The sequence below is a fragment of the Bactrocera latifrons genome, unplaced genomic scaffold (genome assembly GCF_001853355.1).
Source record: "Bactrocera latifrons isolate USDA-ARS-PBARC rearing strain unplaced genomic scaffold, ASM185335v1 scaffold_40, whole genome shotgun sequence".
In the NCBI taxonomy this organism is placed as follows: Eukaryota; Metazoa; Arthropoda; class Insecta; order Diptera; family Tephritidae; genus Bactrocera; species Bactrocera latifrons.
The window spans coordinates 560,569-583,303 of NW_017537046.1; positions in this window are offsets into that span (position 1 = coordinate 560,569).

Genomic DNA, 22,735 nt, shown 5'->3' on the forward strand with positions numbered 1-22,735 from the left:
GCCTGCATTGCTGTCACATATGAGAATGCTATTACAGTTGCTACCGTGCAGCAGCGCAACTGCGCAGTCATTTGCGGTGGGAGCTGAACTTTTTCTTCACCCATTTTCTGCCTTGGTCTGCTTTACTACGCTTGGTTATTTTTCGTGCAACATACGTGGTTTTTGCGTATCACAACTGCCAACTGCCAACGCTGCCTACCTATATTTTATGGCATATTAAACGGCATAAACATAGCCATTGACCACGAAACCGCGGCAGCCGTGGCTAGATGCTGCATGCACCTTGCATGTTGCAAGGCTGAAAAACGGCAAGTGCACACACACGCACACACAAATGAGTGAGCACAAAATTGGCACGCTTAAATCTAGCTAGCTTCGTGTGGCATAGACTCTAAACTTGCCACAGTTACGTGTTGCAGCCGCAGCAGCCTGCACAGAGCACCCAGTATTATTATCATCATCATTATTACGAGCATTGCTGACCATTTTCTTTGCAGCGTTAGTTTGCTTCATTTAGGCTTCGACTTGTAGTTTTTGTGTGCTCGTCCTCAGCTTTTATTTGTTGCAAAAATTTTGTGATTTATTTGATGTGTCAAGCAAAGCGTTCAATTAGTGGTTTAAATTGTTAATATGTATATTGTTTTGTATATTGTTCGCTATTTCAGCTGGTGGATGGCTACAGGAATTTGGTGCTCGAAAAGTTTTTGAGCATTTGGAAATACGAGCCTGGCACGGGGAGCGAAAGCTCAAAGAGAGATTTGCTTGAGAACTATTTTGCTTCTTAAAAGAACAGTACACGAAAATTTTAGTCTATTGAGCTCATAAGCAGTCGAAGGAAATTGCATAACTGGATATATTTGTATTATCAAATACTGACATTGAGGGTTTTTCATGTTGGTTACATTTTCTGCTAAATATCGTAGAACCTACGCTTATAATCTCTCTTCAAATATGCTTATATAGTAGTGAAATATTCACTAGTTAAGCCTATAAACAATTCTCACCATTTATCTTCATATTATACCCGAATATGCCACAAATTAAGGCTTTCAATATCCAATACCAAAATTTTCATTGGGTCTCCTATAAACCTCACAAAAAGCTGCGCTGCTTTCATTGCTTTCCTACACACTTTTTGTTCATTCATAAAATGCAACCATAACTCGGTACGGTTGTGCCGTTTGCTTGCTTCGTTTTTGTTCCTCAACCATTTCATCGAGCGCAACTTAACTTATGTTCGACTTTATTAGTTTAGACTAGACGCAAAGTTTACGTTCTCATACTGTATCCTTCCGTATGCGCGTATGAGCACGCCGTGAATTGCTTAGTCAGCATTGTAGTGGCTTATGTTGAAGATGATGATGTTGTTGATGATCTTTTGCTTCTCCGCTACTAACTTAAATGGCAGCACGAATTGTGCTATGTTTTATTTACTGTTTCATAGTGGCGTATAAAAAAGTACGTTTTCACCGCTTTGCTCCACTGCTTCGCTTGCTGACTCTTAGCTTACGTTCTCCTTATTGTCTGGCAGTGGCTGGAAAAAAGCTTCTTTCTACGGTATAGACTAATCGAACGGTGCAAATGTAGGACATAAATAACACGTAATTGCCACTAGTGAAGATATTTAATGGTTGATATTTTTTGTTATTTAAGGAATTATTATGTGGTTTTTGCGTTTGAGAAAAATATTTCAGGGATGCAGGAAATAGCCTCAACGTGACTCAAATGTATTTATGGTGGTAAAATGCCGTTTTGATGAAGGATTTTAGTTTGATACGGGTTCATATCATAACTTTTCAGATTGAATAGGTGGAAGATTTTAAGCTAGAGCAATGAAAAAGCTTTCACATCCACCGATAGTTGTAATATTGGTTTTTGTTGAACACTTTCTAGGAAGACTACTGCTTGCCAAGTATTTCCGCCATTGAAATTATTTTCCTAATTTCTGTTTTTCTTTTTCTATAGTAACGATTTCGACAGTACTAAAAGGAACAACCTCTATACCGGTCGGTTTGGACTTGGTATCTCCGCAAAGCTAATGCGGCTATGTAAGCTGAAGTTGAGTAACACCAAAAGCTCTTTCAAGATCGGGAAAAACCCAAGAAAACCAAGCCGTGTGCCGTAGCTTATGATATTGGTATTATTGGCCTTACCAACCGCGATGTTTTTTCTGCTTTAGACAGACTGAATAAGAAAGCAAAGCGTGTGTTTCTGGTTGTGAACTAGGATCAGATGAAATATCACTTTTCTTCAAACAAACAGTCGAAGCAATTGCGACTTTGGCTCGAACCTCACTGTTGGCAGTCATAGCTTTGAAGTTGTAGATAATTTCGTCTATTTTGGAATCAGCATTAACACAATCAAAAAGTTAGCCAACACAGAATCACTCTTGCCAACCGGTGTTATTTTGAACTGAGTATGCACTTCAAAAGTAAAGTCCTATCTTGACAAAGAAAGACCAAACTCTAGAGGTTCCTTATTCTTACCGTCCTGCTATATGGCACGGCCATTGGCATCATCTCATGAGTCGGCCTCAAGAGTATACCGAGAGAAAAGCTTTGAGGAAGATTGGTTCTTTGCATATTAGCAAAGGCAAGTACCGCTGTTGATGGAACCATGAGTAGTATGAGTTATACGATGACATTGACATAGTTCAGCAATGAAGATAAAACAAAGGAAGACTGCCACTCCGTTCCAGAGATCAGGTGAAGAAAGATCCGACTGCACTTGATATCTCAAATTGAGGCCAAATACCGAAATAAGAAACCACTGCGCAGGCGGTGTCCAACTCAGTAAAAAAGAAGAATAAGAGTAACGACTTAAGACACCACAGTGGCACTAAATATGTTTCTATTAAAATTAACTGCTTCTAAAAGCCATTGATTCAGATCTATGGTTGCATGCCAGCTATGTATGTACGTACCGATTTAGTACTCTGACCTTAGCTGAATTTGCGAAAGTATATCTTCGTGCACTTAGTTTAGCCATAAATACTGTCAAAGCGCTTAACAGGCTGCTACTACAGCAACAACGGCAACAACCTGCCTTGACGGCGGCGGCACTTGAAGATGCTCGCCGCGAATACGGCCTCTTCGCCGTTGGTGCTTGGCAAACGATGAGCCAATACATCAAAGCTAACGAATGGCCCAGACAAAGTGTTGCGCTGCCACTAACGGTCTGCGAAGGGAGCACGGCAGACGAGTGCAGCTCAAAAGGCAAATCAATAGGTGCATAGCAAAGTTAATGGCACGACTCGTAGAATGTGGAGGCTGTGCAGTGTAGGTGCGGCAGAATGAACTCCAGCAAGCTGCAATAGAAGCGAAGAGCGATTGCGCACGCGTGAATGAAAAAATATTTGCGGCAATAAAAACGGCGCGCAAATTAAATAAATTATTGCATGGTCAATCGTGAATGGTTGGTATGAAGCGGCCAAACCAAAAACTAAGCGGTAAAAGAAATTTATACGAAAAAAGTTTAAAACCGAAAAATAAAATGCGCTAAAAAGAATGAAGCAAAAAACCTAATGAAGCCCACATAAACATAATTCATGTGAATGCAACGTGTGAGCGCGGCACATATCGGCTACAATTTAAGCGAGCAGCTGTGTGGCAACAAAGTGAGCTGACGCACAATGCAAAAAAAAAAAAAAAACGCAGAAAGCGCAAAGCGCTGGCCACGAAACACCACTTCGCCGCTGAGCAAGTGAAGTACAAAGAGTTCAGCCGTAAAAAATGCGAAACAGTTTGTACAATTTGTGCCTCATTCGATTCAATAACAATTCCTCATCTTTAGTCAAACGCGTGCAGTCCACAGACTGTTGCAAACGGCAACAATGCTCCAGCGCTGTTGCATATGCGCTGCCGCACGCAGCAGTACAATTGTTACAGGCTCAGAACTTATTCTGTATTCTTGCTATACTTGCAGAGAAGTTGGTGGAAGATGCTGGCTGCAACTCTTGCGCACTTTGCGCATAATTGATGTGTCCGTATGCCACTAAATTATCAATTGACCATAAATTTGCTCATTACGCGCTCAATGCGCACTAAACCTCGTCGTCGGCGTCGATGTACAGCATGCTGCAACAGCCAGTAGACAGCCGGAGAACCATTTGTCCTCCATCGGCGGCGTATTAAATCCTCTGAAGGTTGCAACAGTGGTGGCGGCAACAATTTACAAGCGAGCACTGCGCTGTGGAGGCTGTTGGCTGTGATTATTATGTGCAGCAGGATATTGACGCGCAAGAAGTATTTTTCGCTCTTTCACACTGGTCTCAAATGTGTGTTTGGTTATTCGATATGCTCACTTTGGTTCGTCGTGGAAAGTTTTTTGAAAATAGAACTTTTGCAAATCCTAGAATATTTCATGAGACATTTCATTTCTTCTTTTTTTCTTCTTACTTGTGAAAATCTCCGTATACGAGTATAGATGCGTATGTATATTGCCACAGTTGTAAACTAACTAACTAACTTTCCGAAGACCTTTGTTTCAGTCGATGTGTGAGATAACTGACAAACTAATCGGTTTGGACACCCTTCTAAAAAATCGTCTTGGATTGATCTACGACCTCGATTGAATTCATCACACTATCCACGAAAACTGTTTTTTGATAAAGCTTCATTGTCAAAAATGTAATTAAGTCTATTAATGCACTTTTGCTGAGTTGCATGATCGCGCAAAAATGTTTGCAATTTATCCAGTTTTTTGGCCGAGATGTATATTTTACTCGTATGTTACTGTAAACACTATCAGCCTCTGGCTAGTTCATTTTGTCCGTATGGAAGAGTACACTCCAGCTTTGAATCGAATTCAGTATCCGTCGATGGAAGCCGAGGAGGAGGAAGACCACCACTCCAAATACCGCAAATATAACAGGCAACCTACGTATTTCTCATTACTTTTTCTCTAACAAGCAGCATATAATTTAATCGAAAGCTTTTCATCAGCATTACCAAGTTATGTAAGCAAAATAATCGTTTTTAAATACGAGTATTAATAATATTAAAATTGTCATTTATAAAAGCAAAAATGGGACCGCATACAAGCTTATATGTATGCGTGGTGGTAATATGCGGAAAATTAAAATAAATTACAATTAAAATCAAAAGGGGGCAATACGCAATTAATTTCTTTGAGTAGAGTTAATTAATAATGAAAATGAGCAGTAATAACAAGAAATTGCGAATAAATCGCATACACATACATATATGCTAGCGTAAATGAAAGTACCTACGAATGTAAGCGGGCCAAAGCGTACGCAAATGTAGTTACATAATAGCTATTGAGCGAAATTGTAAATTTTAAGTAACCATATGAGAGCAATTATGCATTTGTAATCAGCGCAGTGCCCGTACAAGGAGATAAGTGTAAATAAATGGGTTTTATGCCGATAAGCTCATTCATATCAGAGCAATTGGGACTTTGTCTTTTTATGCGCTTTACATTTATGTATATAGTATATATAGTACTTAAATGAATATTATTTGTATGTATGTGGCTACATTGATTATATCACATTTTTTCTATTTATCAGTCATTAAAGACGACCTATTGAAATAATATTAAAAATCACTTTGAGTTCAATGTTGCATTAACACACAATTATTATTTGGCACTTTACATAACCGATTAAAAACAACCGGTTTTACTGTTGGCTATATAATATATGTGGTAGTCGATGCAGCATCCGACCCCGCTCTGATAATGCAACCAATACCCAGAAGTTTACTTTCTGCAAATACTCATTTAACAAGCAATCAATCGATGAGAAGCGCCCTCCACATCTCCATGTAACCGCACATACGGATATTAGTACGAGAAAATAACAAGCCAACGAGTAATCAACTAATTACAATGCAAAGATGAAATTTTGCTTAATTGCTCGACAGACCAAAAGGAAAACCCGGATGAGACCAATAACAAGTGAACACACAAAAAGAGAAAGAGCAAAGCACAACAATGGTCGAGCTTAAGGGTATGAACGCCTACACCGGAAACGCTGCTGCAGCCAAAGTTTCACATGTACGGACACTTCAAATCTCTGTAATAGTTGTAGTAGTTGTTATTGCTCTTTGAGATGGAGGTGAGCAGCCTTAATTGTATCCTGATCACGCACAATGGTCAGTCAACGGCAATGCCACAGCCAATGGCAATTATGCAAGCACAACTATGTAAACAACAGCTGCTGGCTGGCGTAGCAGGAAAAAAATTTCTTCCATCAAATCAAAATTATTATCATTATAGCTACCTTTAGCTATAAAGTAGGTATAGTAGCATACATCTACATGTACTACAATGTATTAGCATACAATTAGGAGCAGTGGTAAGGCTTGGTGCGGACGCACAGCGATATGGCACAATATTATTAACTCACACCCCTTAAGACTTTGTGTGTGTGTATGTATGTTTTTGGAGTGCTGTTGGAATCTGTGCGTCAGCTTTGCAACTCTCCTAACTCTGATTTCTATTGGCCAACCATAACTCATCCACTTATGAACTCGGTATGTTAATTAGCTAGTTGGGCGCTTAGTTAGCTGTGTAAGGACGTCTCATCAGCGCCGCAAGCGGCTGTAGTGGTTGTAAGTGGCATTGAAACTCGTGAAAAGTTCCGCAACATTAGACCATAATGAAAGTGGCAACAGTGCAGCGAAAGTCAAAGGGAAAAGTAGCAAATTGAGCGCGCAAAAATAACAAACACCGATAATATCGTTAGCGAGTGCCAACGCTGCTACTTTGTTGCTAAAGTACTTCTGTAATTAGCGGTAGATATGCCAGCTGTTGACGGTAGTATGTTCCACTTTGTACGAATATCTTTATATATTTTTCTCAGAGTTTAATAATCAGTTTTCTTTTCTCAGTTTTTTTTTTATTCTCATCGCTTGCTTTTCAATGCTCTTCACGGTATTTACCGTCATCCATTTGTTGTAGAATGTATGTGCTCGTCATGCATCTTTGCAACATGGCCACTGCCACTATATATAGCTTAATATTTGCATTTTGTTTGTGCACTTTACGCCTGTTGAACATTTTGACGCTTCGTTGGATCAGCTATCAGTATCAGTCTACTAAAATAATATTTCCTTGTTATTGTTTTCAGATATTTTCCAGTTTGCATAAACGAGAATGTACATGACGTGTGAATAAGTATAGCTATAGGATAGTTCCGGTGGTTTATGACATCAAGGTTCTCGAATTAAAGTATTCCATATCGTTACTTTTGAATATGGGTTGCTTATATAGGTAAGTGAGCTGTATGCTTCTTTGCTTCGCCACTTTTAAGTTCGTTCTGGTTATCCAGTGATCATTAGTCAATGCCTTTGCTAAATTATGCGCTTTGGTTCAATATATGGATACCCGATTAAACTGGTATAACTGTGATTATGCCAGTTTTAAGATTTATACCTATTGGTTTTCTATTCGTAACCAACTAAAAATTGCTAAAAATCGGCTGATATTCCCGCCAATCAATAACTTCCAAAGTTATCCATTTCAGTTTAATGTGTGGATACTCTATTAAAATCGTGTAAGCAAGATTATACCAGTTTGTGTTCGATTCGCATATATCTAAAAATGGCAAAAGTAAAGGCCGCTTCTATTAAGTGGATTTTTGGAAGCATAAGTTGTCGGAAAAACTGGTATAAATACCTCTCGAAGCTACAAATGAATGAATCTACGGTTGCAAATACAATATTTATTTAACTGAAATAGAAAGAACGATGCTTGGCCGGATTTATATATATGGCGTAGTAACCTCCAATTTACCAAAGCAAGTAAAAACATTCCTTATGACTGTGAACTTCACATATATTTCAGCAAATCAGACTGAGTCTTAGAGACCACCGTACGAAAACCCGAATTTTGACATAAGAATTTTTGGACTGAGACATAAATAAGAATAAAACAACTAACAAAATAAACAAATGGCTTTAGATTGTCTCGTTCTTCTGGCTCCAGCTTCGATATTTGGCGTCTGTGTGTTAAAGCCGTCATCTATCAATTATCGTTACACATAAAAGGTATCCAATCGTCTATGGTATGGATGATTTTACACATATTTCTTTATTTTTAAGTAGTCCCCTTTGTCTTTCGTACGTGTTCATAGCTTTCCTCTCGCATTTTTACAGAGCTTCACATTTTTATCATTTCGACTTACCACTGTACCAGTTACGACCCAACGCCTCCAACCGGCCACTGTAGTGTGCAACGAAGCGTGAGATATGTAAATGATTGTTATTAAAAAAATATTGCATATTTCGTTCGAAACTTCAACATTTGCGCGCTTTGTGGCACATAAACGTCATCAGTAACATTTGCTACCCATTAGCTGCCACAATGTGTGTAAGTTCAGCTAGAGTGTATGTGTTTGCCACCCTTTTGGCTAAATGTTGCATAATGGCTAAGTTGAAGGCAACGACCGTCTTCCTATTAACCGTTTTTCATTTCCGCACCCACAGCAAGCCAACTGTTCATTGCACTCTCCGGGCGTTGGCGAGCAATTGACGTGCGCACCACACGTGCCACAGTATGTGGCACATACGCCATACCCACGCTGATTGCCACCTTTCGCTGCGAAGTTTTTGCTTACGTTCCTATTGTTTTTTCCAGATTTTGTTTTTGTTATGTGTCGGTATGTTTTTGTGTTGTTTTTTTTCGGCCCGCTGCTGTTCGATGCTCATTCACGGCTCCTGTGCGCTCAGCAGCAACATTGAAAGGGCAGTTCGGCTGTCAACTGCCACGTCCGCCACATTCATTCACACCTTTTTAGTAGCTTCATCGCTCTGATGCGGCCAACATAAACGCGCGAACTCCGTTTGCTTTCTTCACCTATCGCTCCATTGCCTGCGTGTTGAGTTTGTGCCCCCGGTCATATTTTTTATGACTTATTAATTTTTGACAGCTGCGGCACATTAGTCGCGTACAGAGTGCCTTTCGATGATTAATGACGGCTCGGTTATTGACTAATACACTTGCACAGGTGCAAGTAGTCGCCTGTAGTTAGAGGGCAGCAGTTTGGAGGCGTTTGTTTGGTGGATTGTGTGGGGCCATCACTAATGTAGGCGTGCGCATGTGTTGCACGTTGTTTACCCAAAGTATTGCTACCGCACTTTTACATTGTTCGATAAGCAAAAAAGCGAGTTTTCATACAGCTCATTACACACAACGAATTGCTTGTTTGATTCTTTTTTTGCTTTTGGAAAAAAATTTAAAATTTTCCGTAGATTTATCTCTAGGTGTTGGCTTGAAAGTATTCTCTCGGGTGGTGTATGACCTGCTTTTTTTGTAAGCCGTTCATCGCAACTGTCCTGTCATAGTAAAGTTTTCCTCGAAGTTCAGTTCTCAGCGATTGAAGGAATTTCTCCTTCTTTTGAAAACTTGGTTCCGGGAGATTGGTAATGGTTTCAGGTTACAAAACTATTTTGCGGCAGTGTGATTAGTGTGTAATCCAGAAGACGCCTGTTTTTCAGAAGAAAGAAACTGAGGAAGTAGAGATTTCAACTTCAGAAACTGGGTTTGGTAGAGTCGGAGCTGAGGATAATGAGACCTAAATTACGTTTTCACTATCGATACGGAGTCTTTAGATGATTGAGACAGCTTGAACTTAAAAGTAATCCGACAGCTATGGGAGAAGAACTTGATAAAAAAGCAAGTCGTTGAACCGCTGGGACTTACTGAAGAGTTCAATGGACCCAATCATGGTTTAAATATCGCCACTTGCGTTGACACATCCATCAACTGGGATGCTGACATAGATCAAACTTACTCCTTAGACCAACTTGTGATTAGATGGCTTTTTTTGTAAAGCCAATATTGAACGATCGTGAGTAGCACGCCTTAAGCACCGAACGTGTGCATATTTCAAAGCCTTTCTGGACTCCATTTTTTCATTAAATTCAAGCCGTTTCAAAAAAAAAAAAGTAATTACATTAGCTCTACAACTACACATCTGTCAGAGCTTGCCGAAGAATTTCTGTTGAACTTCGATGTCAAAGGAAGCCGTCGGCAAATAGCGGAAATTCAAATTCAATGAAAACACATTGGCCACGCCCACGTTGGCGATATCCCCTTGAATATTACGAACAGATGCCACAATTCGTATGAAATAAAACATGGCACGAAAGGCGGCAAATTATAGAGTGGCGCAACAATAAACATGGCTGCCAGCGCAAAGAAAAGAGACTGCGAAAGAACGAAATGAAAGAAAGGAAAAAAAATTGATGGAATAAAAGTTCGAAATTAAATAAAAATGGGACGACTCACTTAAGCGCGCGAGCACCTATGACTGCGCGAGGTAATTGCCAAAAAGGGGTGTGGCAAGTATGCGAGCTTGAGTACCAGCTTGAGTCCGACAGCCCAAAAGCGACAAGCGCACAATGTAAATACACATGTAATAGTTTATGTATGCGACTAAACGAGGGGAAATTAAGCGCATAAAGAATGCAAGCAAGAATAAGCGAAGAACTGCGGCGCATGCGCAACACTCTTGCCGCAAATTCGCGCACAGCTGAAGCGCATACAAATGGGTGAGCGAATATATTGAAATGGTATGCAGGGGAGTATGCCAATGTGAATGATTGGGCAAATGAGACAGCCGAAGAACAAATGAGCGCACAGAAAAGTTTAATGTTGAGGTTTGGCAGAAATAAGTTTGCTGTGAAGAATGGGCTTTGAGAATGTACTGAAATGTAATTAATTTAAATAAGAAAGATAAAAAGAAGTATAAGAAGCTTAGAAGCAGCAAGGCATAGAATGAGCGAAGGGCGCAAAAAGCGATTTAACTAATGTTGCATGCAACACGTCAACATTGACAACATCACTAGCGCGTTTAAGGCCGCCAAAAAAGTAATGGTTGCCCATCTGTAGCAGATTGTTAGCGCAAATGATGGCGTTGAGTGACAGCGCAAAGTGGAAGGAAATAAATGAAATGCGCCCGAAAAACACCAGAAAAGCGTAGAGTGTGTCGAACGTGCAGCAGAAACGAGCAAGCGCTGCATAAATGAATACATTGACTGTGTGTGCGCAGGCGCGAGCAGCAACAATTCATGCAACGGTGTCATTTATTTGGTGCTGCTGTTGTTGTAGCTGTTGCGATTTCTCACACCTCTGGGCTATACGAAAAGTACACGGTTGCAATTCGCAGACAGCACATATGTACAAATGCCATGTTGCAAGCGAATTGTAAGTATTTCTGCGGAACTGCAGACACTTGTTGCACGTACCGGCGATACAACGTGCTAGCTGCGCGTTAATATTTGCCGCACTTATTGTTGTGGCTGTTGTTGTTGTTGCTGTTGTGCCCTCCTACTTTTTACGGCACACTGCTTGCATTTCATTTCATTGCTGCAACAAGTCAAACTTATTATTTGCGCCGCAGTTGGCAGTAGGTGTGCTCTCGACCATGCGATTATTGCTGTAGTTATTGCTGTTGTTGTTGTCGTTGGCTTTGACATGCCATCATCAGCGCACATTTGGCGTAATTTACAAACGAGCCATGGTCAACGGCTTCGCGCAATCACACGACGGCCCATAATACATATTATATATTTATATGCGCACGTTGCATGCCCCCAACTGCATATATAAGCGCGCGTGTAGTGATGCGCAAACGTCCGCCATCTGTAATTAGCACCTATTGCAGTAATTTTTATTTCCCTGCCACATAATGCCATGTTGCAGGCAAAGTTATGTATGCGTTTGTTAGTGTATGCATGCGGCAGGCTGCACTTGTTATTAAAGCAATTGCCACGCCGCAGTTAGCGGCCATTCGCGTACTCGTTGCTTTTGTCATACAACTCGCCAAAGTTATCTTGTTGTTTTTGTCGCTTGCGCAGCCATTGTTGTACTTGCCTCAATTGAGTTTTTGTTCTGCTAGCAACACTTGTCTTCGTCGCCCATGGCAGTTTCAGGTGAATTGTGTGTTAACTCGAACGAATATGCTTGTCTGTTGAATACTTATACATTTGTGTATGTGTGTGTGTGCGGTTGTTGCAACTACTCTTTTAGCAGTGCGTCGCCAGTCCGACGAATGACTGTCCCAATATTTTCCCCCATATTTTTTTTCGTATTGAGCTACAATTTTTTCCTGATCTAATAATGTCTGTCATATCCATAAATATTCTTTATTTAAATAAAGCACACTGATCAAGTCCTTTATTGCTCATTAGCCGAGTTTCTAAGAAAAGTGTTGCTAACATACACCTAAAGCAAAACTCACGATTAATATAGCTCTTTGGACAGATTCATATTGAAAAAAATGCAATTTGGCTTGCTTAACATTTTCCAAGAGAGCGAGAACATTTGCACCCAACTTTTGACATAAGATGTTTCGAGAAATATTGATTCTAAACTATAGCGATTACTATTTTAAGGTTTCTGCTACACCCTTTAAAACTTTTTAAAGAACGATTCATATCGAGACTCCCTACTTTATTAATGAAAAAACACAGAAAATTCAAACAAAAGAGAAATGCTTATTATCATTCGAAAGAACATTATTTGGCATTTATTCTTTGAAGATTATCTCTTTCAAAATGCTGGCCACGGTTACGTCTTAGATTGGCCATCCATTGAATCTAATTTCCGATGAATCGTTCAAGAATTTCGAGTGGTGGTAACTGGCGAATGACAGGCGTGATGGTTTGCTCCAAGGCCTAGTCGAGGAAAAATGCATTTAAAAAATATTAAAGACATTAACTTTGGCTGCGCCATAGTCATAATACCCCTCATAGGAGCATCTTTAATTTCATAAACGAGCATAAAATGTTGTTTATACTGATTTTGATCCGATCTTAAGAATGTCTTCAGAGATTGCGTAAATTTCTTAGATATTATTCAATGCTAAATTTCTTGAACATATATTGAAAATTCCAATACAAGCTCAAAATTCGAATGGCTCAATTTATATAGGAGTTATCGGCTTTAGCTACGGTATTTTCGGACCCTACAAATGAGCAGCGTCTTGATAAGACGTATAACAATTTACATATACACAGGTATACAACGTCCATTGCCATTGCGTTAAACGTGGGTGCCTGTTGGCGACAGCTTTACCCCACTGCACTCCGAGGCACAGTGGATCAAATCAATACGTTGATCAGTGCCCTACAAATTTCAGGCATTTTTAGTATCAATTGGCAGTGTGGAACGTACACACTAAGCACCTTGATAGGGTTCGAGGCCCATCTAAAACCTCTGCACTACTTTAGATCCGGCACCCGGTTTCAATGCAAATACACACTTAACTGTCAAAGCGCCAGTTCTTCCTGCAATCGGCTGAACCACAACACCACGATACTACACGAGGAGCCAGTCTGTATGAGCAGTTTGAAGCGAACACCGAGGGCTCCTGCCCCCCGTGGTAACAGAATTAAGTATCTAGTCTGATCCTGTAGCCCAAATACTACCAGTTGAGCTTTCATTCTGTTCCCGACTGTTGACCAAAGGTTGAAACCCATACGCACATTACACGAACTCACCATTCACATAAGAAGCTAAGCGTACATCTCAGTTAAATGCCTTGTCCGCCTCTTAATATACTCTGAACAGATTATAATTACTCTTAAAAGGACAACACAATTTAATACTCATAGAATGCTCCAACCAAAATATTTCGAAATTAAAATAGTCTACTGCTACTTCTATATACATATTTTTTCCTTTTTATGTATTGATAGCACGAACTAAAGGACTCATGTTATAGAATTTTGAATAGAAATAATATATGTATGGATCGCAGTTATAATGTGCTAATACTTCCATAAGTCCATCTTTTTTGCTATTTTGTAGATATCTTTTGCGACAAACGTAAATGTATATCAAGACTCGAATCATTTCAATGACTGTAGTTTTACAGTTATCTCTTTTTTGAGCATTTTAGAAATGCTATCACCGGAAAACATTGCACATCATTTATTATGTACCGTAGCCTAAAAAGGTAAACACTAGAATTGTATTTCCAGCATCGATGAACAAATACAATTTTATTAAGACCACAACACTTTTATAAGTAGTGCAATAAATAAGAGAATTACAACAAAAATTCGTTCACTGGCACACACATAAAACCAAATATATTAAATATGTGCGTTCGCTCCATCACACCAGCAACGCGACGCATGTCAGACGTCAAGTGACTTTATGCTAATAGCACTCCAAAGGATTTTGTGGGTCACCGACGCATGGGGAGATACAAGCCGGTGCCGAAAAGAATATTTTATCGTATTCATATTCAGAAGTAGTGGTTTTTGGAGCCTGTCGCAATGTTTATGGTTGTTGTCAACTTGTCGTAAATAATGGAAAATGAAATTCCCAAATGTGGCATTTGTGGCAAATTAACAAGAAACCTATAAACGCACCATATTCTTTTCTTTTTTGCGCACACATAGCTCTTCGGTTGGCACGTGTGACTAAATATGTAGGTATGTAAGTGCGCGTGTAACTCAGAAAAAAAAGACAGAAAAACAAAAATAGTTGTTGTTGAAGCATTTTGTAACATTTTGTTGTGGGCGGCCTACATGCTTTTTGACTGTTTTGTTATATTTCGTCACAGTGCCAACGCAACGCTAGCAGTTCAGCCTACCAACCGCAACAAAAAGCTCTCATCGTACGCCACGAAGCGCTCAAGCGACATGTAATGAGAAGTGATGTGTTCGTGGCCTGCTTTTAGGCGCATAAGCGGCAATATGGCAAACAATTTTTTGTGTAGGCATTTAATATGACTTTGTTGGTTTCTGGCTTTACTCTATGCTTGTTAACAGCTGCTTAGTTGTAAATATTCCGAGAAAAATCGGAAGCAACATGAAGCTAAGCTAAGTGCACAATTTCGTTTGAGTTGCAAGAATTGTTTTTGTGTGGTAAAATATATGCGGATTTCCTGTCAATGATGTTTAGGGATGATATATTAGTAGGAAGCTCAGTTCCTGAATCCTTCGCGGAGGTTTAGTTGTAATGTAGGTCAAGTGGAGGCATATGAATTACATTTTCTGATAATAAAATTTTTTTTTGGTATTTTTTGAAAAGTTTAGGCTGAGTTGCACATTTATTAATATTTTTATGTAGACCACTATTCTATCTAAAAGACTCGCTACTCTTTTGATTCTTCTGTGGTGAGAATTTCTGAGTCTTCTGACAGACTCAGCCTTTTTAAAGCATATTCTCTTAACTTGGAGCAAAGAATTCAAGCTTTCAAGTATCAGTCAATGAACTATAATGGTTGGTATAATCGCTGAACATTTTTCTAACTAATGAGTCGTTGCAAACATGAAGGCGTTTCGTATAGACTGTACCATTGTTGTAAATATGTTAACTCGGAGCTTTCTCAATACGAAATGCGTACCATTTGTTAGCTTTCTGCTCAATTTAAGGCGTAACTATAACGTGTATAAGCCAGCTTAAACCAGCATAAGCAACTGTCTCAATACACACAAATTGTATGTTGCAACTATAATGTACTTTACAGCAAGTTTCATTAAGTTTTTTCAAACGTCATTTGCTTAAGAAAAAAGTATACTCCGTCTCCTTCCTCATGCATTTGACAGTCTTTTCGTTAATTGTTTGACTATAAAATACGGCAGCATATGCATATTATAGTTAGGCCTTTAGTCATGCGAAAGCAAGACAGTGAAGGAAGAAGTGTCTAGATATTTTCACCTCATTTTCCTCATCGCAACTTTGACAAAATTCGTCTTGAAAAATCTTTAGAGATTGCGGCTGACAACATCCAATTAGGACACCTATCATTGTGGCTATTTGAACTTTGGTTTGAGCTAATGGTTCCATAGGTCTTTTGCGTTTCACTCTAGATCAGAAGGCTTTCGTAACTTCATAAATGTTGGTGGCTGATCAACGATTGCTGAGCCCTCGCAAGGCCCAAGGCCCAGAGATCCAGTCCCCGAGTACACGACGACAGGGGAAAACCTGGTTGTTCCCATCTTAACGAAATCTGGGTAAATGTGCCCTTTTGAGGTTTTGCACTCCTTGACTAGCTTTGAGCTTACTATGAGCGAGCTCATGAGCTGTATAGCAGCTCTGCTTCGAAGTGGTAGCATACTTCGTTGAAGTACATCTGCTGCTACTAACTAGCTAGCTACCATTTCTGCTTGGAAGACACTACAGTAAGTCTAGATTGAGAACTCCCGAGAGAAGAGTCACCCTATAACCTTCACCTTGAGCTTCGATTCATAAGCGAAAAAGCTCGCTGCACTTCTTTGCAAGCGACGCCGCCGCATTTATATAGCCTACGAAAGTATTTACGCGAAGAAAATGCGCTAGAAGTGAGCTCCACGGCGAAAGTAGTCGAAGTTATCAGGGATACAATCGAAGTGCGAGCGGATTTCAGCGGTGTTACTAGAAGTTTATTCTATTCGAATATTATTGACCCATAAATTATAGTTATGCAAGTATAAGGGACTTGAACATTTTAAATCTGGTGAGAATTGCAGTATTCTTAGAACTGAAGTTGTGAAACAATTTCTTCCTTTTAAAAGTTATAAGGAAAGTCTCCCACTTGGATTTTTTTGTTATTTTTTGTTTATCTACAATACATATTTGCTGTTAAAATCATCCTCTTAAAATAAATGTATAATAAAAATCAATTATAAACAAGATTTAAACAGTCGAGACATACAGCTACGTAGCTACGTAATTATTGCCGTTGTCTTCGTGAGTTCTTTATTTTTCAATTACAGAAATAATTGCCTATTCAATATAACATTGCTTGCTCTGCTCATTCCGTTTGTATCACATTCTTCCATTACACTTTCGCATATTCCACAGAGGACTATTAGCAAATCGAAATTTCACCTCAAGCGATTTTAATTAACGCTTACAATTGAGTTACATAATTCAAAGAAATTATATTTATTTGTTTTACTAATTGTATGAGTATATTTAAGGCACGTAATGGGCCGAGGAATAAGGTAGAATCTATTATGTTAACGAACCAATGCTACAATACATATATAATGTGAAAAGAAGAGAATTTGCTGCACATTTTAAAGCAGTAAAAATGGTATTTGCTAATAAATAAAAGAAAATTGGAAGTATACTTTTAGATAGTAGAGCACCTTGAGATCTAAACTATGAAAAATAGAACTTATGGACGCCTGTAGTTGGTGGACGTAATAGCATAAGTCAAAGCAACGCATTTGACACATAAATTCACCTGTTTAAGCCTTGAGAAAATTTCGAAAAAAATTTCATGCAAATATTAGTGCTTAGAGCTGACTTGCGCTAGAAGAAATGACAGGCAAATGCCGCTCTCTATGGAGACGATAAATTAGACCAGCATTTCAAAACGAAGATATGCTATAAAAATCTAATAAAACCAAGTGGGCCATCAAAAAAATGGCCAGCAAACTTCAAGTTTATGCAACAGCTGCTATTGAACGCAATAAAAAGGGCGCAATTGAGATTTCTCTATTTATTGTCTGCTCAAAGTCAAAGAAAAGTAAACGCATTGAAATGAAAAACTCGAGCAGCATTGCCAGCCAATTTTATTATTATTTACACTTTGAAATCTTCAGTTGTTTTTTCTCTGAGAATCGGTAGGTTAAAATTTTTTCATTGCCTCTCTGTTTTGCAAGATATTCGAGCAGTTATTGCCCGAAAGGCTGAAATAACAAATCAAATGAAATCGAATGAATTGAATTGTATTGAAATGGTACAAAATTCCATGTAAAAAAATGTATAATTGCCATTGGAAGCCAATGGCAGAATGAGCGATAAGAAGAAGCATATTAAGTCAGACAAGCTGAATTGGCGATAGGGTTGCCAGTAGGTGCAATATGAAGCCAAGAAGGCAAGATAATGAAAATGAAAGCCAAGAAAAATGATGGTTGTCTGAAATAAGGGGTAAATTTGCGAAGAAAATAAAAAAGGAAAGGAACACGATAGAATCCGGGGGCATAAGACAACACAGTCGAAAAAGCGAATAAAAAGCAAACACTTGGCCGCCATTTTCTGCAAAGGACCTGAACGTAAGTTAATGGCTGCGAGGCGTAGAATTAATTTCTGCTGCAATTAATTAATATAATTGAAAGTAAATATTTATGTAATAGCGCCTACAACCACAGAATTGAAAATATTGATAATGGTAGGTTCAAAATACAAAGTCAATTGTTAAACAAGTTGGAGTTAATTTAGAGTAAAGAAAAACAAGTGAAATAAATAATCGCCGCAAGAATGCGCAATCAGTTCTAAACAACGACCGAAAAATGGCGCTGCTAAGCAAGCACTGAGATGTGTAGTATAAGTGCAGCAAGCCACCCGACACACTTTGGCGTTGAAAGTTTCGGTTTCATGAAAATTTGAAGCTGCGTTTCGTCTATTTCAAACAAAAAACTTTAAATTACTCAATGATCTTTTGCGAAAGCTAAGCGTGGGTCAAAAATATCTGCTATATCTATATCTATTTCAAGCATGAAGTTGAATATTAAGCACTACATTCATCATGCAACTTCCGCATGAAGTGAGCGTGTACGGAAATACATTGGGCGTCAAATAACCGTTGAAAATTTAATAAAGCTGCCAGTAAAATTACTATGTAATGCAGCGAAGCGAAACAAAAATGAAAGGAAAGCAGCAGAAAAAGACAAGCCGGAAGCGTAAGACAGTTTGAGGAACAAAGAGGCGAAGTGAAACACGCTTAAAACGAAAACGTCACCCGCAAATTCAAAGTCAATGACTGAAAGACATTTTTACTTAGAAAAATCAACATTAGCAGTTAATAATATAAAGGCGCCTGTTGGTCACCTATTCCCCTGGGAGTCACACAACATATACTTTCTTTTATTATATTTGCCACACGATAGAACTCTGCTTCTGATGCTTCACAGCTTCAATAAAAATATGACAGCACAAAAAAATAAATAAAATAAAATAAATAAATCATAAGAAATAATATCAATATTTACGTGTATGCGCTTGTCTTCTAATTTTGTATACATTTCCCGGTTAATAGCACTTATGCACCAACTTTTAGACTAAGTGAGTCACAGTGGTAAAATAAGGAAACTTTAAAAAAAAATTATTTCGTAGGCAAACTTCGTTTTGAGTATTGACTGCTGTAATCATGACGCAGCTGCGGTCATAGCGTGACCTAATAATTTCCATCCACTTTTCCAATCTTCACTTATGTGGTATTAGTCTTTACTTTATGGCGCAAATTTACTCAAGTCTCACTCTTCTCATATTATTCTTTCCATAAATCCAGCAAAAATATCTGAGCGTAGTTCTGCAGCATTTAGCCCGCCCAAAGGACATCCATTGTTGTGGTCGCCGTGTAACTAAAAATTGCAAAAAAATCATCGCCGCCCACAAGATCAGCCAAGTGGAGGAAAAACATTAGTGAAACAGTGGACATAAAGCTGCCAACAACAGTGTTGGCATTTACGCCGCTTAGCAAACAACAAGCCAACGCTTGATATATGTGCGTCAAAGCAAAAAGTGACAAAGAAAATATATCATAAAATTTTAAAATCAACAACAGCAACAGCAGCAGTAACAGCAACGGAATCGCCAACCATATCCTTTTCCCATCATCATTGTTTGCATTTTTTATGCGTTGCGAGGAAAGCACAACATTTATGTAGCAGTGTCACGCGTATAAGCGCCGCAGTTAACAATTCATATCCTTAAATTAAATATGTACTTCTTTGTATGTATGCGTGTGTCCAGATTTCTCTGTGCTGAGGAGTTTGTTTGTTTTATGATTTTTTCGTTGTCGGTTTTTTTTTACTTACTTATTTATTGCACACTTGCTGCCACAAACACCCACACAGTTAGAGTTTACACATACACATACATATCTGCGTGGTTATACAGTTAGCGCACACAAATACATGTGTCTGTGTGGTTATGGAAGCTAGCATATCCTGTGCGCGCTGCGGCTACTTGGCTTTGGCGCTGTGCATCGTCTTTGGCCGGAAATGGAGTGTGTGACATTAAATGCTGCTTGGTCACTTTACAACTAATCCATTTGTTGTTTCATACATTTTTTATTTGTTCTTGGGTAGAGATTTCTGGGAAGATCTTTGCTCTCTTGTTTATTTTAAATAGATTTGCAGCGAGTTTGCGGCTGTAAAACGCGTTGGTCAATAAAATGTTTAAAGTTATTTAAAGAAGTCTGGTTTGTGGGATTAAAATTTTTATTTTAGGGACCCTGTTGGAAGGTTTCAGTCTTAACTCTGTTGAAAACTCAGCTCTTAACAAGAATTTCAATAAAACTTGTATACACTTTGCCGTCATAAAATACATATTTACCTCACAACCTCTCAGCTAAGAACGAAATTTGGAACAATGTATATTTGCAGCAGGTTTAGAGCCTCGCACGAATAAATATCTGCTCTCCTAACAATGCTAAAACTTATGCTTCCTCAACGTCATTAAACGGTTTCTAGTGAAAATCTAACCACTCTTAAGAGGTGACAAAAATTTTGTTTAACAGTGCGTCAAAAAAATTTAGCAACTTTTCACATTCCTGACAATTCCTACTAACTTTAATTATCCGCTGCGTGGAACCTTCAGCGACGTGAGTCGTCAATTAAACTTTCATACCAGCTTTAAGCGCCTATGTATATGCAATAAATTTAATCATCAATACATAGTGCACTCAGCCACACACTTCAGTACAGCTGAGCACTCTTGAATATTTAATCGCGTAAAATTACTGTAAAATGTTTCAATTCCGTTGCGCGTTCAATGCTACTACTGAAAACGAACTTGCATATGAAGTGTGAATACCATATATACATAGTTATTGAATACGTTTTTTTGGCCTACTTACGGGCGCTTGACCAACATATGCTCTCATATGTACATATAGAGTACAGCAGTGAATGCGGTCATTAGTGCGAATAAGCGTTCGGCATACGGATGAGCGCGCGAAATGAATTTTCAATTTCAATTATGTGCATTCTTTATTTGGTTATTTACATAAAAATGCAGTGCCGCATTTTGTTTTCAGTTTCAATGCAAATATGCAATATATGTGGCTTCTGATAAACTTATATATATATATATGTCATTATTGCTTTAAAATTCCATATTTCCATATACTAGTAATGAACTGAAGTCGTTCGCTAAGACAGTGGCGCCAGCAGTTTACTTCATTGTCTATTGGGAACTCTAGTAGTACTATTGTTCTGATTGGCGATCTCTCTTAGCAAACGATATGAGATTGTAAGCGCTTTAAAATGATAAGGGCAAGACTAATATAGATATTAGTTACTAGAACAAAATATCAAAGACCATAGTATAGTATAGAGAAACTGAAAAATGCTTTCACCTGCTAAAATGGTATAAGAGAACGAAGTCGAAATTTTTAGGAGGATATCAAACAGATGGGCAGCGGCACCTTAAAAGACCTAACATTCTAGGTACATCTTTAATGCATTTCATGTTCATCATTAAAAACGGGGTGTCTCGTATTGCTGCTTTTTCCTTTTCATTGGAGACGATTTTTTATATGAGGGATGCCAACCCTACGTAGGTTCACCTTCTCACTTTAGCTCGCTTTCAAACGCATTTTATTTAGCTACCCGGAGTATATTTGGTTTAAGACCGGAAGTCGTGAGCTGCTTGAGTCATATACAGCAGCAACCTTTCTGGGCACTCTCAAGTGAATGGCACTCAGAGAATTTTTCTCATCTGCATGGACTTCTACACATGACTAAATCCTCCGTTGAAATTGAGCGCTTGACTTTATTTTAGGCTCACTTTTCATTCAGGCTTACCAAAAAAATTTTTTTTTTATTCTGAACGGAAATAGTTGACGGAAGATAATATTTCGGTTTATCTCAACTGACAATAATTTCTTTTACAGTTGTTCTAGAAATGTCAAAAAAGCTTGAACTAACAACTTGCAACATTATATATTATCAGCATTTGCTCCACGTTGGCTACCTGTTTAATCAGTGATGTAAAAAAGTGAAAATTTTTATACCGGGAAGCTTGTTAGTATAAATTTCTGATTGTAGTATATATGGAATATACAATTAAAATACGAATTTTTCATGAGCGTAGTGTAAATTGTCATAAGACAAAAAACGAAAACTACATTGCCGAGTAAAAGATATATAACATGACAGCGGCGAGGGAGGTGCAATTGCGGCAAATAGGCCAAGAGTTGCCTGAAAGAAACGCGTACTCGTGTAATAGGGGAACCTTCACCGCGGCAAGTGGGCATAAATGCCACTTGAAAAACAAGTAATGGAAAATATGAATAGGCCGCGCAGTGTGACACACAAACTCACAACGCTTTAATGCCGCTGCCTGCCATTCTCTGGCAGAAGTGGCACGAAAGCGCATCAAGCTGTGGCAACTGGCAAAAGTAGAGTGCTTTTGTGCATGGCGTTGTATAAGCCGGCGTATATGCGTCATAAATATGTATGTGTGTGTGTTTTTAGTTTTTACATTTTGCAACGAAAATCCATTAAATTCGTACGCACCACAAAAATTCCGTGCCATTTTATGCGGCTGTTGACATGAGTAGCTGTTGCCGCTGTTGCACGATTGTTGCTGGCGCTTTTCTGTTGCTGTTCACGGAAAACAGCAGTGCTCTCTTCGACAAGTGCAAGTGAACGTTTACGCGCGCAGATATACATATATATATTTTTATGATATATATATAAATACAAGTATATATGGGGTGTAGTATATATGCATATGAGGCTTATATGAGTGCCTTTATTTATTTATGAATGAAAAGTGTATAGTTTTTCGGTCATGTTTCTTATTGTGCGAC